Here is a 16,854-nt window from a genome sequence, read left to right as displayed (position 1 = left end):
GGGCAGGTACAGTGGTAATAATGGGAGATTTTAACTATCCAGATATAGATTGGGGTCCGGGGTTGGCTAAAACTACAAAGGGGAGAAAATTCCTAAATTTATTGCAGGATAATTTTATGGGCCAGTTTGTGGAGGACCCAACAAGAAGTGATGCCTTGTGGGATCTGATCATTTCCAACAACGCAGAGCTGGTTGGTAATGTAACTGTGCGGGAAAACCTTGGGAATAGCGACCACAATATAGTTACTTTTCACTTAAAATGTAGAAAACAAAGACAGGCGGGGAAGGCAAAAAAATATAACTTTAAAAAGGCAAATTTCCCAGGGCTGAGGGCTGCACTACAGGACATAGACTGGGGGGAGGTGTTCTCAAATACTGATACAGAAGGTAAATGGGACATCTTTAAATCAACTCTAAATAACTATACAGCTAAATATATACCAAAGGGGAACAAATATAAACGATTAAAACTAAATCCTACATGGCTGACAAATGAGGTTAAAAGAGCAATAAACAACAACAAAAATAGCCTTCAAAAAATACAAATCTGATGGGTCAGCGATAACATTTAAACAGTACAAGGAGCTTAATAAAATCTGTAAAAATGTAATAAAAACAGCAAAAATTCAAAATGAGAGACAGGTGGCCAAAGAAAGCAAAACTAATCCTAAATATTTTTTTAGATATATAAATGCAAAAAAACCAAGGCCAGAGCATGTAGGACCCCTTAATAATGATAATGGGGAGGTTGTCACAGGCGATCAAGAGAAGGCGGAGCTACTGAATGGGTTCTTTAGTTCTGTATACACTATGGAAGAAGGAGCTGACATTGGACAGGTCAGTGCTGGTAACACATCATGTACAGGTCAGTGCTGGTAACACATCATGTACAGGTCAGTGCTGGTAACACATCATGTACAGGTCAGTGCTGGTAACACATCATGTACAGGTCAGTGCTCGTAACACATCATGTACAAGTCAGTGCTGGTAACACATCATGTAATGTACTGAACTGGCTTAATGTAGAGATGGTACAAGGTAAGTTAAGTGATATAAATGTAAGCAAATCTCCAGGGCCAGATGGACTACACCCAAGAGTTCTTAGAGAGGTAAGTTCAGTAATATCTGTACCCTTGTTTATGATATTTAGAGATTCTCTGGTGTCTGGTATTGTGCCAAGGGACTGGCGCAAGGCGAATGTGGTGCCAATCTTCAAAAAGGGCTCTAGGTCTTCCCCAGGAAACTATAGACCGGTAAGTTTAACGTGCATTGTGGGTAAATTGTTTGAAGGACTTATAAGGGATTACATACAGGAATACATAGGGGATAATAGTATTATAAGTGATAACCAGCATGGGTTTACTAAGGATAGAAGTTGTCAAACCAATCGAATTTGCTTTTATGAAGAGGTGAGTAGAAGCCTTGCCAGAGGAATGGCTGTGGATATAGAGGGGGGGCTCTGTATATTGAGGGGGGCTGTGTATATAGAGGAATGGCTGTGGATATAGTGTTTCTGGATTTTGCCAAAGTGTTTGATACTGTCCCTCATAGACGTCTGACAGGTAAGTTAAGGTCTTTGGGCTTTGAAACTTTAGTTTGTTACTGGATTGAACACTGGCTCATGGATCGTACCCAGAGAGTGGTGGTCAATGATTCGTACTCTGATTGGTCCCCGGTAATTAGTGGTGACCCCAAGGTTCTGTACTGGGCCCGCTGTTGTATAATTTATTTATCAATGATATAGAGGATGGTATTAACAGCACTGTATATAGAGGGGGGGTTGTGTATATAGAGGGGGGCTGTGTATATAGAGGATGGTAATAACAGCTCTGTTTCTATCTTTGCAGATGACACCAAGCTTTGTAGCACGGTACAGTCTATAGAGGATGTGTATATAGAGGGGGCTGTGTATATAGAGGGGGCTGTGTATATAGAGGATGTGTATAGGTTACAAGATGACTTGGATAGACTAAGTGTCTGGGCATCCACTTGGCAAATGAGGTTCAATGTGGATAAATGTAAAGTTATGCATCTGGGTACTAATAACCTGCATGCATCGTATGTCTTAGGGGGGATTAAACTGTCAGAGTCACTGGTAGAGAAGGATCTGGGGGACTTGTAGATCACAGACTACAGAATAGCACAATGTCAGGCTGCTGCTTCCAAAGCCGGCAGGATATTGTCATGTATCAAAAGAGGCATGGACTCAAGGGACAGGGACATAATACTCCCCCTTTATAAAGCATTGGTACGGCCTCACCTGGAATATGCTGTTCAGTTTTGGGCACCAGTCCATAAAAGGGACACTGCGGAGCTGGAAAGGGTGCAGAGAAGTGCTACTAAACTAATATGGGGCATGGAACATCTTAGCTATGAGGAGCGATTAAAGGAGTTACAATTGTTTAGTCTTGAGAAGAGACGTTTAAGGGGGGATATGATAAACGTATATAAGTATATTAATGGCCCATACAAAAATATGGAGAAAAACTGTTCCAGGTTAAACCCCCCAAAGGACGAGGGGGCACTCCCTCCGTCTGGAGAAGAAAAGGTTTAGTCTAAAGGGGCGACACGCCTTCTTTACCATGAGAACTGTGAACTTATGGAACAGTCTACCTCAGGAACTGGTCACAGCAGGAACAATTAACAGCTTTAAAACAGGATTAGATACATTCCTGGAACAAAATAACATTAATGCTTATGAAGAAATATAAAATCCCATCCCTTCCCCAATATCACGCCACACCCCTACCCTTCAATGCCCTGGTTGAACTTGATGGACATATGTCTTTTTTCGACCATACTAACTATGTAACTATGTACAGTACTGGTCAGACCACACATAGAATACTGTGTACAGTACTGGTCAGACCACACATAGAATACTGTGTACAGTACTGGTCAGACCACACATGGAATACTGTGTACAGTACTGGTCAGACCACACACGGAATACTGTGTACAGTACTGGTCAGACCACACATGGAATACTGTGTACAGTACTGGTCAGACCACACATAGAATACTGTGTACAGTACTGGTCAGACCACACATAGAATACTGTGTACAGTACTGGTCAGACCACACATAGAATACTGTGTACAGTACTGGTCAGACCACACATGGAATACTGTGTACAGTACTGGTCAGACCACACATGGAATACTGTGTACAGTACTGGTCAGATCACACATGGAATACTGTGTACAGTACTGGTCAGACCACACATAGAATACTGTGTACAGTACTGGTCAGACCACACATGGAATACTGTGTACAGTACTGGTCAGACCACACATGGAATACTGTGTACAGTACTGGTCAGACCACACATAGAATACTGGGTACAGTACTGGTCAGACCACACATAGAATACTGTGTACAGTACTGGTCAGACCACACATGGAATACTGTGTACAGTACTGGTCAGACCACACATGGAATACTGTGTACAGTACTGGTCAGACCACACATAGAATACTGTGTACAGTACTGGGCACCAGTGTACAAGAAAGATATAGTGGGGCTGGAGAGGGTTCAAAGACGGGCAACCAGGGTAATATGGGGAATGGGAGGACTACAGGACCCAGAAAGATTATCAGAATTAGGGTTATTTAGTTTAGAAAAAAAAAGGCTTAGGGGCGACCTAATAACTATGTATAAATATATCAGGGGACCGTACAGAGATCTCTCCATGATCTATTTATACCCAGGACTGTATCTATAACAAGGGGGCATCCTCTACATCTAGAGGAAAGAAGGTTTCTACACCAGCACAGACGGGGTTCTTTACTGTAAGAGCAGTGAGACTGTGGAATTCTCTCCCGGAGGAGGTGTCATGGTGAACTCTGTAAAATAATTTAAAAGGGGTCTGGATGCATTTTTGGAGAATAATAACATCGCTGGTTATGTATATTAGATTTATTTGGACAGAACGTTGATCCAGGGATTTATTCTGATGCCATATTGGAGTCAGGAAGGAATTTTTACCTCTAGTATGAGGGGTTTTGCCTTCTTCTGGATGAACTCAGTAGGGACTAAGGGATATCGGTTGAACTTGATGGACTCTGGTCTTTTTTCAACCTTATGAACTATGTTACTATGTAAGATAGTACTGATAAATGGGAGCACAAAAAAAGTGAGCCCCTGTGACTTGATATCCCATGCACCTAGTGCTGCCGGCCAGCATGTATGATGAGGTATACTCCCACTAGTGCTAGTGTGCAACAGCGACTGTCACACACACTTGTACAGCATGTCAGGAAAACTAGACTAGACCTTCTGTGTATAATAAATACTATCCATGGGGCGGGTGACTTGGCTTATTGAGTGTAAGGATGCATAGTACCTAAACTTAAATCCGCCGGCAGTAAAGTATGCTCTGCACCACTGTATACTGTACGGGAGCCCATCACTCTAATAACAGGAGTACCTGCTGGGTACTAGCTGTGCCCTAGTCTATACAGCCACAAGTGCAGCTGGGACTAAACAGGAGGTATGCCCAGCCAGGGAAGAGTTAAGTAGTAATGCTGTACATTGCTAGTTAACCCTTTTGGGGACGTACAGTAACCAGCGGATTCTTTGATGACCATCGTTTATTTATTTATTTTTTTTAACCCCTTAACCACTTAAGGACCAGGGGTTTTTCCGTTTTTGCACTTTTGTTTTTTGCTCCTTGCCTTTAAAAAATCCTAACTCTTTCAATTTTGCACCTAAAAGTCCATATGATTGCTTATTTTTTGCGCCACCAATTCTACTTTGTAATGACGTCAGTCATTTTGCCCAAAAATCTACGGTGAAACGGGAAAAAAAAATCATTGTGAGACAAAATTCAGAATAAAAACACTTTTGGGGGCTTCCGTTTCTACGTAGTACATATTTTGGTAAAAATGACACCTTCTCTTTATTCTGTAGGTTCATACGATTAAAATTATCCCCTACTTATATAGGTGATTTTGTCGGACTTCTGGAAAAAATCATAACTACATGCAGGAAAATGTATACGTTTAAAATTGTCATCTTCTGACCCCTATAACTTTTTTATTTTTCCGTGTATGGGGCGGTATGAGGCTCATTTTTTGCGCCGTGATCTGAAGTTTTTAACAGTACCATTTTTGCATTGATAGGACTTATTGATCGTGACAAAAAATGCACAATTTTGGACTTTGGAATTTTTTTGCGCGTACGCCATTGACCGAGCGGTTTAATTAACGATATATTTTTATAATTCAGACATTTCCGCACGCGGCGATACCACATATGTTTATTTTTATTTTTACTTACACTGTTTTTTTTATGGGAAAAGAGGGGTGATTCAAACTTTTAATAGGGAAGGGGTTCAATGATCTTTCTTCACTTTTTTTTTTCACTTTTTTTGCAGTGTTATAGCTCCCATAGGGACCTATAACACTGCACACACTGATCTCGTATACTGATCATTGTTATCCCATAGGGACCTATAACACTGCACACACTGATCTCTTATACTGATCATTGTTATCCCATAGGGACCTATAACACTGCACACACTGATCTCTTTATACTGATCATTATTATCCCATAATGACCTATAACACTGCACACACTGATCTCTTATACTGATCATTATTATCCCATAGGGACCTATAACACTGCACACACTGATCTCTTATACTGATCATTGTTATCCCATAGGGACCTATAACACTGCACACACTGATCTCTTATACTGATCATTGTTATCCCAAAGGGACCTATAACACTGCACATACTGATCTTTTACATTGATCACTGTTTTTTCATAGGAAACCAGTGATCGATGATTCTGCTGCTTGACTGCTCATGCCTGGATCTCAGGCACTGAGCAGTCATTCGGTGATCGGACAGCGAGGAGACAGGTAGGGACCCTCCAGCTGTCTTGTAAGCTGTTCGGGATGCCGCAATTTTGCCGCGGCTATCCCGAACAGCTCCCTGAGCTAACCGGCATGGTTTTACTTTCACTTTAGACGCTACGTTCAACTTTGAACGCCGCGTCTAAAGGGATAATAGCACGTGGCACCACGATCACTGCCGCGCGCTATTAGCCATGGGTCCCGGCCGTTGTTAGAGACCGGGCCCGACCCGCTATGACGCGGGGCCACGCCATGGCCCCGAGTTATAGATCGGGAGCGGACACATGACGTTCCAGTACGTCATGTGTCCTTAACCTCTTTAGGACATAGGACATTCTGGAACGTCCCCGCTACCTGGGCTTTAATGCCCAAGGACGTTAGAGAACGTCCTGTTGTATTTCCGGTCTCTGCCGCGTGCCGGGCAGAGATCGGAACGGCATGTCTGCTGAAATCTTTCAACAGGCATGCCGTGCGATCGCAGAAAATCGCAGAAAATCGCATGTCAATTCAGACCCGGAAAATAGGGATGCTCGGACCTGTGAGTGACAGGCCCCAGCATCCTGCAGGGTAGGAGTGAGGTCGCAATGCTGCGATCTCCTCCCATCCCCTGCCATTGGTCAGAACTGATTCTGACCAATGGCAGAGCAGGACGGTGGATTGCCATGGAAACCCCCCATTCTGCCCACCCCTGGATGTCAGGCAGAACGGGGGGAGAACATTGAGGCCTGTACCTGGAGGAGAAGACTTGTGGGGCCCTGCAATCATCGCAGATATTCACCGGAGATCCCGGCTCAGGTAGGGAATCGACGGTGGGGGGGAGAAATGAAACTGAAAATAAAGTGATTTTTACTGTGGCAACCACTAGGAAGGCCGAACCGCAACTCCCAGCATGCCCAGACAGCCAAAGGCTGTCTGGGCATGCTGGGAGTTGTGGTTTTGCAAAATCTGTAGGGTCACAGTTTGGGGACCACTGTTACAGTGGTGCAAAAAAGGTAGCCCTCCAGATGTTGCCAAACTACAACTCTCAGCATGCCTAGACTGCCCAGGCATGCTGGGAGTTGTAGTTCTGTAACATTTGTCCCTTCAGATTTTGCAATTCTCATGACATTTTTGAAAATTGCTGCTCTACTTTAAAGCCCCCTAATTTTTTCAAAAAGTAAAAATATGTTAATTTTATGATGCCAACATAAAGTGGACATATTGTATTCGTGAATAAAAATAAAATGTATTTGGAATATCCATTTTCCTTACAAGCAGAGAGCTTCAAAGTTAGAAAAATGCTAAATTTTCTAAATTTTCATGAAATTTTGGAATTTTTTACAAAAAAAAGATGCGAGTAACCTGGAAAATTTACCACAAAAATAAAGTAGAATATGTCACGAAAAAACTATCTCAGAATCAGAATATTCGGTAAAAGCATCTTAGAGTTATTAATGCTTAAAGTGACGGTGGTCAGATGTGCAAAAACGCTCTGGTCCTAAGGTGTAAAATGGCCTGGTCCTTAAGGGGTTAAGGACCCATGACGTACCGGTACGCCGCATCTAAAGTGAAAGTGAAAGCATGCCGGTTAGCTCAGGGAGCTGTTCGGGATCACCGTGGCGAAATCGCGGCATTCCGAACAGCTTACAAGACAGCCGGAGGATCCCTACCTGACTCCATGCGGTCCGATCGCCGAATGACTGCTCAGTGCCTGAGATCCAGGCAGGAACAGTCAAGCGGCAGAATCATCGATCAGTGGTTTCTATGAGAAACCATTGATCAGTGTAAGAGATCAGTGTGTGCAGTGTTATAGCCCCTATGGGATAACAATGATCAGTGTAAGAGATCAGTGTGTGCAGTGTTATAGTCTCCTATGGGATAACAATGATCAGTGTAAGAGATCAGTGTGTGCAGTGTTATAGGTCCCTATGGGATAATAATGATCAGTATAAGAGATTAGTGTGTGCAGTGTTATAGGTCCCTATGGGATAATAATATCAGTATAAGAGATCAGTGTGTGCAGTGTTATAGGTCCCTATGGGATAACAATGATCAGTATAAGAGATCAGTGTGTGCAGTGTTATAGTCTCCTATGGGATAACAATGATCAGTATAAGAGATCAGTGTGTGCAGTGTTATAGGTCCCTATGGGATAACAATGATCAGTATAAGAGATCAGTGTGTGCAGTGTTATAGTCTCCTATGGGATAATAATGATCAGTATAAGAGATCAGTGAGTGCAGTGTTATAGGTCCCTATGGGATAATAATGATCAGTATAAGAGATCAGTGTGTGCAGTGTTATAGGTCCCTATGGGATAATAATGATCAGTATAAGAGATCAGTGTGTGCAGTGTTATAGTCTCCTATGGGATAACAATGATCAGTATAAGAGAGCAGTGTGTGCAGTGTTATAGGTCCCTATGGGATAATAATATCAGTATAAGAGATCAGTGTGTGCAGTGTTATAGTCTCCTATGGGATAACAATGATCAGTATAAGAGGTCAGTGTGTGCAGTGTTATAGGTCCCTATGGGATAACAATGATCAGTATAAGAGATCAGTGTGTGCAGTGTTATAGGTCCCTATGGGATAATAATGATCAGTATAAGAGATCAGTGTGTGCAGTGTTATAGGTCCCTATGGGATAACAATGATCAGTATAAGAGATCAGTGTGTGCAGTGTTATAGGTCCCTATGGGATAATAATGATCAGTATAAGAGATCAGTGTGTGCAGTGTTATAGGTCCCTATGGGATAACAATGATCAGTATAAGAGATCAGTGTGTGCAGTGTTATAGGTCCCTATGGGATAACAATGATCAGTATAAGAGATCAGTGTGTGCAGTGTTATAGGTCCCTATGGGATAACAATGATCAGTATAAGAGATCAGTGTGTGCAGTGTTATAGGTCCCTATGGGATAACAATGATCAGTATAAGAGATCAGCGTGTGCAGTGTTATAGGTCCCTATGGGATAACAATGTTCAGTATAAGAGATCAGTGTGTGCAGTGTTATAGGTCCCTATGGGATAACATTGATCAGTATAAGAGATCAGTGTGTGCAGTGTTATAGGTCCCTATGGGATAATAATGATCAGTATAAGAGATCAATGTGTGCAGTGTTATAGGTCCCTATGGGATAATAAATGATCAGTATAAGAGATCAGTGTGTGCAGTGTTATAGGTCCCTATGGGATAATAATGATCAGTATAAGAGATCAGTGTGTGCAGTGTTATAGGTCCCTATGGGATAATAATGATCAGTATAAGAGATCAGTGTGTGCAGTGTTATAGGTCCCTATGGGATAACAATGATCAGTATAAGAGATCAGTGTGTGCACTGTTATAGGTCCCTATGGGATAACAATGATCAGTATAAGAGATCAGTGTGTGCAGTGTTATAGGTCCCTATAGGATAATAATGATCAGTATAAGAGATCAGTGTGTGCAGTGTTATAGATCCCTATGGGATAATAATGATCAGTATAAGAGATCAGTGTGTGCAGTGTTATAGGTCCCTATGGGATAATAATGATCAGCATAAGAGATCAGTGTGTGCAGTGTTATAGGTCCCTATGGGATAACAATGATCAGTATAAGAAATCAGTGTGTGCAGTGTTATAGGTCCCTATGGGATAATAATGATCAGTATAAGAGATCAGTGTGTGCAGTGTTATAGGTCCCTATGGGATAATAATGATCAGTATAAGAGATCAGTGTGTGCAGTGTTATAGTGTCCTATGGGATAACAATGTTCAGTATAAGAGATCAGTGTGTGCAGTGTTAAAGGTCCCTATGGGATAATAATGATCAGTATAAGAGATCAGTGTGTGCAGTGTTATAGTGTCCTATGGGATAACAATGTTCAGTATAAGAGATCAGTGTGTGCAGTGTTATAGGTCCCTATGGGATAATAATGATCAGTATAAGAGATCAGTGTGTGCAGTGTTATAGGTCCCTATGGGATAACAATGATCAGTTTAAGAGATCAGCGTGTGCAGTGTTATAGGTCCCTATGGGATAACAATGATCAGTATAAGAGATCAGTGTGTGCAGTGTTATAGGTCCCTATGGGATAATAATGATCAGTATAAGAGATCAGTGTGTGCAGTGTTATAGGTCCCTATGGGATAATAATGATCAGTATAAGAGATCAGTGTGTGCAGTGTTATAGGTCCCTATGGGATAATAATGATCAGTATAAGAGATCAGTGTGTGCAGTGTTATAGGTCCCTATGGGATAACAATGATCAGTATAAGAGATCAGTGTGTGCAGTGTTATAGGTCCCTATGGGATAACAATGATCAGTATAAGAGATCAGTGTGTGCAGTGTTATAGGTCCCTATGGGATAACAATGATCAGTATAAGAGATCAGTGTGTGCAGTGTTATAGGTCCCTATGGGATAACAATGATCAGTATAAGAGATCAGTGTGTGCAGTGTTATAGGTCCCTATGGGATAATAATGATCAGTATAAGAGATCAGTGTGTGCAGTGTTATAGATCCCTATGGGATAACGATGATCAGTATAAGAGATCAGTGTGTGCAGTGTTATAGGTCCCTATGGGATAACAATGATCAGTATAAGAGATCAGTGTGTGCAGTGTTATAGGTCCCTATGGGAGCTATAACACTGCAAAAAAAAAAAAAGTGAAAAAAAAGTTAATAAAGATCATTTAACCCCTTTCCTAATAAAAGTTTTCCCATTTAAAAAAACAAAAAAACTGTGTAAATAAAAATAAACATATGTGGTTTCGCCGCATGCAGAAATGTCTGAATTATAAAAATGTATCATTAATTAAACCGTACAGTCAGTAGCGTGTGCGCAAAATTCCAAAGTCCAAAATAGCGTATTTTTGGTAACTTTTTATATCATGAAATATCTAAAATAATTTTATAAATATCCTTCGCGCTTATGACTGGCGGCGCAGGGGGGAAGGGAAGCCTGCGTACGCACTGCGCACACAGCATCCACCCTCCCCCCCCCTGCGCACACAGCATCACCCCTCCCCCCTGCGTCCCACTGCATCCCCTGTGTCCCCCTCCCCCCTGCGTCCTCCTTCCTCCTCTACCTTGCGGCACAGTGAGCCGAAAATGGTGCCCTGGGGCGGAACGAGCTTTATCTGCGCCGGACTCCCGTTCCTGACGTGGACCTGCAAGCTGCGAGGGCCGGCTTGCTTAAGGTACCGTACCCTTTCCACCCCTCTGTTTCCCCCCCTCTCAACCCTGTCCAACCCCCCCCCCTCTCAACCCTGTCCAACCCCCCCACCATCACTCATGTCCACCTCCCTGTCCATCCCTGTTACCCATGTCCACCCCCCCTATCACCCATATCCACCCCCCCCTATCACCCATGTCCACCCCCCTATCACCCATGTCCACCCCCCCCTGTCACCCATGTCAACCCCCCGTCACCCATGTCCACCCCCCCTGTCATCCATGTCCAACCCCCCATGTCACCCATGTCCAACCCCCCCTGTCACCCATGTCCAACCCCCCCTGTCACCCATGTCCACCCCTCCTGTCACCCATGTCCACCCCTCCTGTCACCCATGTCCACCCCCCCTATCACCCATGTCCACCCCCCCTATCACCCATGTCCACCCCCCCTATCACCCATGTCCACCCTACCCTGTCACCCATGTCAACCCCCCGTCACCCATGTCCACCCCCCCTCACCCAAGGCCAACCCCCCCTGTCACCCATGTCCAACCCCCCCTGTCACCCATGTCCACCCCTCCTGTCACCCATGTCCACCCCTCCTGTCACCCATGTCCACCCCCCCCTGTCACCCATGTCAACCCCCCGTCACCCATGTCCACCCCCCCTGTCATCCATGTCCAACCCCCCCTGTCACCCATGTCCAACCCCCCCTGTCACCCATGTCCACCCCCCCTGTCACCCATGTCCACCCCCCCTGTCACCCCTGTCCACCCCCCCCTGTCACCCCTGTCCACCCCTCCTGTCACCCCTGTCCACCCCTCCTGTCACCCATGTTCACCCCTCCTGTCACCCATGTTCACCCCTCCTGTCACTCATGTTCACCCCTCCTGTCACCCATGTTCACCCCTCTTGTCACCCATGTTCACCCTCCTGTCATCCCTGTCACCCATGGTCACCCTCCTGTCACCCATGTTCACCCTCCTGTCATCCCTTCCACTCCCGTCCACCCTCCTGTCACCCATGTTCAGCTTCCTGTCACCCCTGTCCACCCCTGTCTACCCCCATGTTCAGCCTCCTGTCACCCATGTTCAGCCTCCTGTCACCCCTGTCCACCCCCCTGTCACCCCTGTCCACCCCCCTGTCAGCCCTGTCTACCCCCCTGTTACCCCTGTCTACCCCCATGTTCACCCTCCTGTTACCCATGTTCACCCTCCTGTTACCCATGTTCACACCCCTGTCCACCCCCCTGTCACCCCTGTCCACATCCATGTTCACCATCCTGTCACCCATGTTCACCCTCCTGTCATCCCTTTCACTCCCGTCCACCCTCCTGTCACCCCTGTCCACCCTCCTGTCACCCCCGTTGACCCTATTGTCACCCATGTCCACCCCCCTGTCACCCCTGTCACTCATGTTCACCCCCCCTCACACATGTCCACCCTTCTGTCATCCATGTCCGCCTTGTCCACTCCCCTGTCCATCCCTGTCATTAATGTTTACCCCCCGTCTACCCCCGTAGTCTACTCTGTCACCCCAGTCCACCCCTCTGTCACTCCTGTCCCTCTATTACCCCCTTGTGCACCCCTCTGACCCCCTGTCCCCTATGGCCACCCTCCTGTCATCCATGTCCACCCCCCCCCCATCCAACCCTCTGTCACCCTTGTCACCCATGTTCACCCTCCATTGTCCACCCCTCTGACCACATGCTTGTCACCCATGTCTACCCCCTATTCACCCCTCTGTCACCCCCTATTCCCCCGTCACCCATGTTCACTCTTCTACATCCATCTGTCACCCTTGTACACCTCCCTCCACCCCCTCTAGACTCCTCTACACCCCTCTGTCACCCATGTACACTCCTCTACACCCCTCTATCACCCATGTACACTCCTCTACTCCCCTCTGTCACCCATGTACACTCCTCTACACCCCTCTGTCACCCCTGTACACTCCTCTACACCCCTCTGTCACCCCTGTACACTCCTCTACACCCCTCTGTCACCCCTGTACACTCCTCTACACCCCTCTGTCACCCCTGTACACTCCTCTACTCCCCTCTGTCACCCCTGTACACTCCTCTACACCCCTCTGTTACTCATGTACACTCCTCTACACCCCTCTGTCACCCCTGTACACTCCTCTACTCCCCTCTGTCACCCCTGTACACTCCTCTACTCCCCTCTGTCACCCCTGTACACTCCTCTACACCCCTCTGTTACTCATGTACACTCCTCTACACCCCTCTGTCACCCCTGTACACTCCTCTACTCCCCTCTGTCACCCCTGTACACTCCTCTACACCCCTCTGTTACTCATGTACACTCCTCTACTCCCCTCTGTCACCCCTGTACACTCCTCTACTCCCCTCTGTCACCCCTGTACACTCCTCTACACCCCTCTGTTACCCATGTACACTCCTCTACACCCCTCTGTCACCCATGTACACTCCTCTATACCCCTCTGTCACCCATGTACACTCCTCTACTCCCCTCTGTCACCCATGTACACTCCTCTACACCCCTCTGTCACCCCTGTACACTCCTCTACTCCCCTCTGTCACCCCTGTACACTCCTCTACTCCCCTCTGTCACCCCTGTACACTCCTCTACACCCCTCTGTTACTCATGTACAATCATCTACACCCCTCTGTCACCCCTGTACACTCCTCTGTACCACTCTGTCACCCCTGTAGATTCCTCTACACCCTTCTGTCACCCATGTACACTCCTATAAACCCTCTGTCACCCATGTACACTCCTCTACTCCCCTCTGTCACCCATGTACACTCCTCTACACCCCTCTGTCACCCATGTACACTCCTCTACACCCCTCTGTCACCCATGTACACTCCTCTACTCCCCTCTGTCACCCATGTACACTCCTCTACTCCCCTCTGTCACCCATGTACACTCCTCTACACCACTCTGTCACCTTTGTACACTCCTCTACACCCCTCTGTCACCCCTGTACACTCCTCTACACCCCTCTGTCACCCATATGCACTCCTCTATACCCCTCTGTCACCCATGTACACTCCTCTACTCCCCTCTGTCACCCATGTACACTCCTCTACTCCCCTCTGTTACTCATGTACACTCCTCTACACCCCTCTGTTACTCATGTACACTCCTCTACACCCCTCTGTCACCCATGTACACTCCTCTACACCCCTCTGTCACCCATGTACACTCCTCTACTCCCCTCTGTCACCCATGTACACTCCTCTACTCCCCTCTGTCACCCATGTACACTCCTCTACACCACTCTGTCACCTTTGTACACTCCTCTACACCCCTCTGTCACCCCTGTACACTCCTCTACACCCTTCTGTCACCCATGTACACTCCTCTACACCCCTCTGTCACCCATGTACACTCCTATAAACCCTCTGTCACCCATGTACACCCCTCTACACCCCTCTGTCACACATGTACCCTCCTCAATATCCCTCTGTCACCCATGTATACCCCTCTATACCCCTCTGTCACCCATGTACACTCCTCTACACCCCTCTGTCACCCATGTAAACCCCTCTATACCCCTTTGTCACCCATGTACACCCCTCTATACCCCTCTGTCACCCATGTACACACCTCTACACCCCTCTGTCACCCATGTACAGCCCTCTACACCCCTCTGTCACCCCTGTACACTCCTCTACACCCTTCTGTCACCCATGTACACTCCTCTACACCCCTCTGTCACCCCTGTACACTCCTCTACACTCTGTCACCCATGTACACTCCTCTACACCCCTCTGTCACCCATGTACACTCGTCTACACCCTTCTGTCACCCATGTACACCCCTCTGTCACCCATGTACACTCCTCTACACCCTGTCTCACCCATGTACACTCCTCTACACCCTTCTGTCACCCATGTACACTCCTCTATACCCCTCTGTCACCCATGTACACTCCTCTACACCCTTCTGTCACCCATGTACACTCCTCTGTCACCCATGTACACTCCTCTACACCCCTCTGTCACCCATGTACACTCCTCTACACCCCCCTGTTACCCATGTACACTCCTCTACACCCCTCTGTCACTCATGTACACTCCTCTACACCCCTCTATCACCCATGTACACCCTCTACACCCCTCTGTCACCCATGTACACTCCTCTACACCCCTCTGTCACCCATGTACACTCCTCTACACCCCTCTGTCACCCATGTACACTCCTCTATACCCCTCTATCACCCATGTACACTCCTCTATACCCCTCTGTCACCCATGTACACTCCTCTACACCCCTCTGTCACCCATGTATACTCCTCTACACCCCTCTATCACCCATGTACACTCCTCTATACCCCTCTGTCACCCATGTACACTCCTCTACACCCCTCTGTCACCCATGTACACTCCTCTACACCCACCTGTCACCCATGTACACTCCTCTGTCACCCATGTACACTCCTCTACACCCCTCTGTCACCCATGTACACTCCTCTACACCCCTCTGTCACTCATGTACTCTCCTCTACACCCCTGTCACCCATGTACACTCCTCTACACCCATCTGTCACCCATGTACACTCCTCTACACCCCTCTGTCACCCATGTACACTCCTCTACACCTCTCTGTCACTCATGTACACTCCTCTACACCCCTCTGTCACCCATGTACACTCCTCTACACCTCTTTGTCACCCATGTACACTCCTCTACACCCTTCTGTCACCCATGTACACTCCTCTACACCCCTCTGTCACTCATGTATGCTCCTCTACACCCCTCTGTCACCCATGTACACTCCTCTACTCCCCTCTGTCACCCATGTACACTCCTCTACTCCCCTCTGTCACCCCTGTACACTCCTTTACACCACTCTGTCACCCATGTACACTCCTCTACACCCCTCTGCCACTCATGTACACTCCTCTACACCCCTCTGTCACTCATGTACACTCCTCTACACCCCTCTGTCACCCATGTACACTCCTTTACACCCCTCTGTTACTCATGTACTCTCCTCTACACCCCTCTGTCACTCATGTACACTCCTCTACACCCCTCTGTCACTCATGTACACTCCTCTACACCCCTCTGTCACCCATGTACACTCCTCTACACCCCTTTGTCACCCATGTACACTCCTCTTCACCCTTCTTTCACCCATGTACACTCCTCTACACCCCTCTGTCACTCATGTACGCTCCTCTACACCCCTCTGTCACCCATGTACACTCATCTACACCCCTCTGCCACTCATGTACACTCCTCTACACCCCTCTGTCACTCATGTACACTCCTCTACACCCCTCTGTCACTCATGTACACTCCTCTACACCCCTCTGTCACTCATGTACACTCCTCTACACCCCTCTGTCACTCATGTACACTCCTCTACACCCCTCTGTCACTCATGTACACTCCTCTACACCCCTCTATCACCCATGTACACCCTCTACACCCCTCTGTCACCCATGTACACTCCTCTACACCCCTCTGTCACCCATGTACACTCCTCTACACCCCTCTGTCACCCATGTACACTCCTCTATACCCCTCTATCACCCATGTACACTCCTCTATACCCCTCTGTCACCCATGTACACTCCTCTACACCCCTCTGTCACCCATGTATACTCCTCTACACCCCTCTATCACCCATGTACACTCCTCTATACCCCTCTGTCACCCATGTACACTCCTCTACACCCCTCTGTCACCCATGTACACTCCTCTACACCCACCTGTCACCCATGTACACTCCTCTGTCACCCATGTACACTCCTCTACACCCCTCTGTCACCCATGTACACTCCTCTACACCCCTCTGTCACTCATGTACTCTCCTCTACACCCCTGTCACCCATGTACACTCCTCT

The sequence above is a fragment of the Hyla sarda genome, chromosome 3 (genome assembly GCF_029499605.1).
Source record: "Hyla sarda isolate aHylSar1 chromosome 3, aHylSar1.hap1, whole genome shotgun sequence".
NCBI lineage: Eukaryota > Metazoa > Chordata > Amphibia > Anura > Hylidae > Hyla > Hyla sarda.
The sequence above is the reverse complement of the archived record's forward strand: the minus strand, read 5'-3'. Positions refer to the sequence as shown.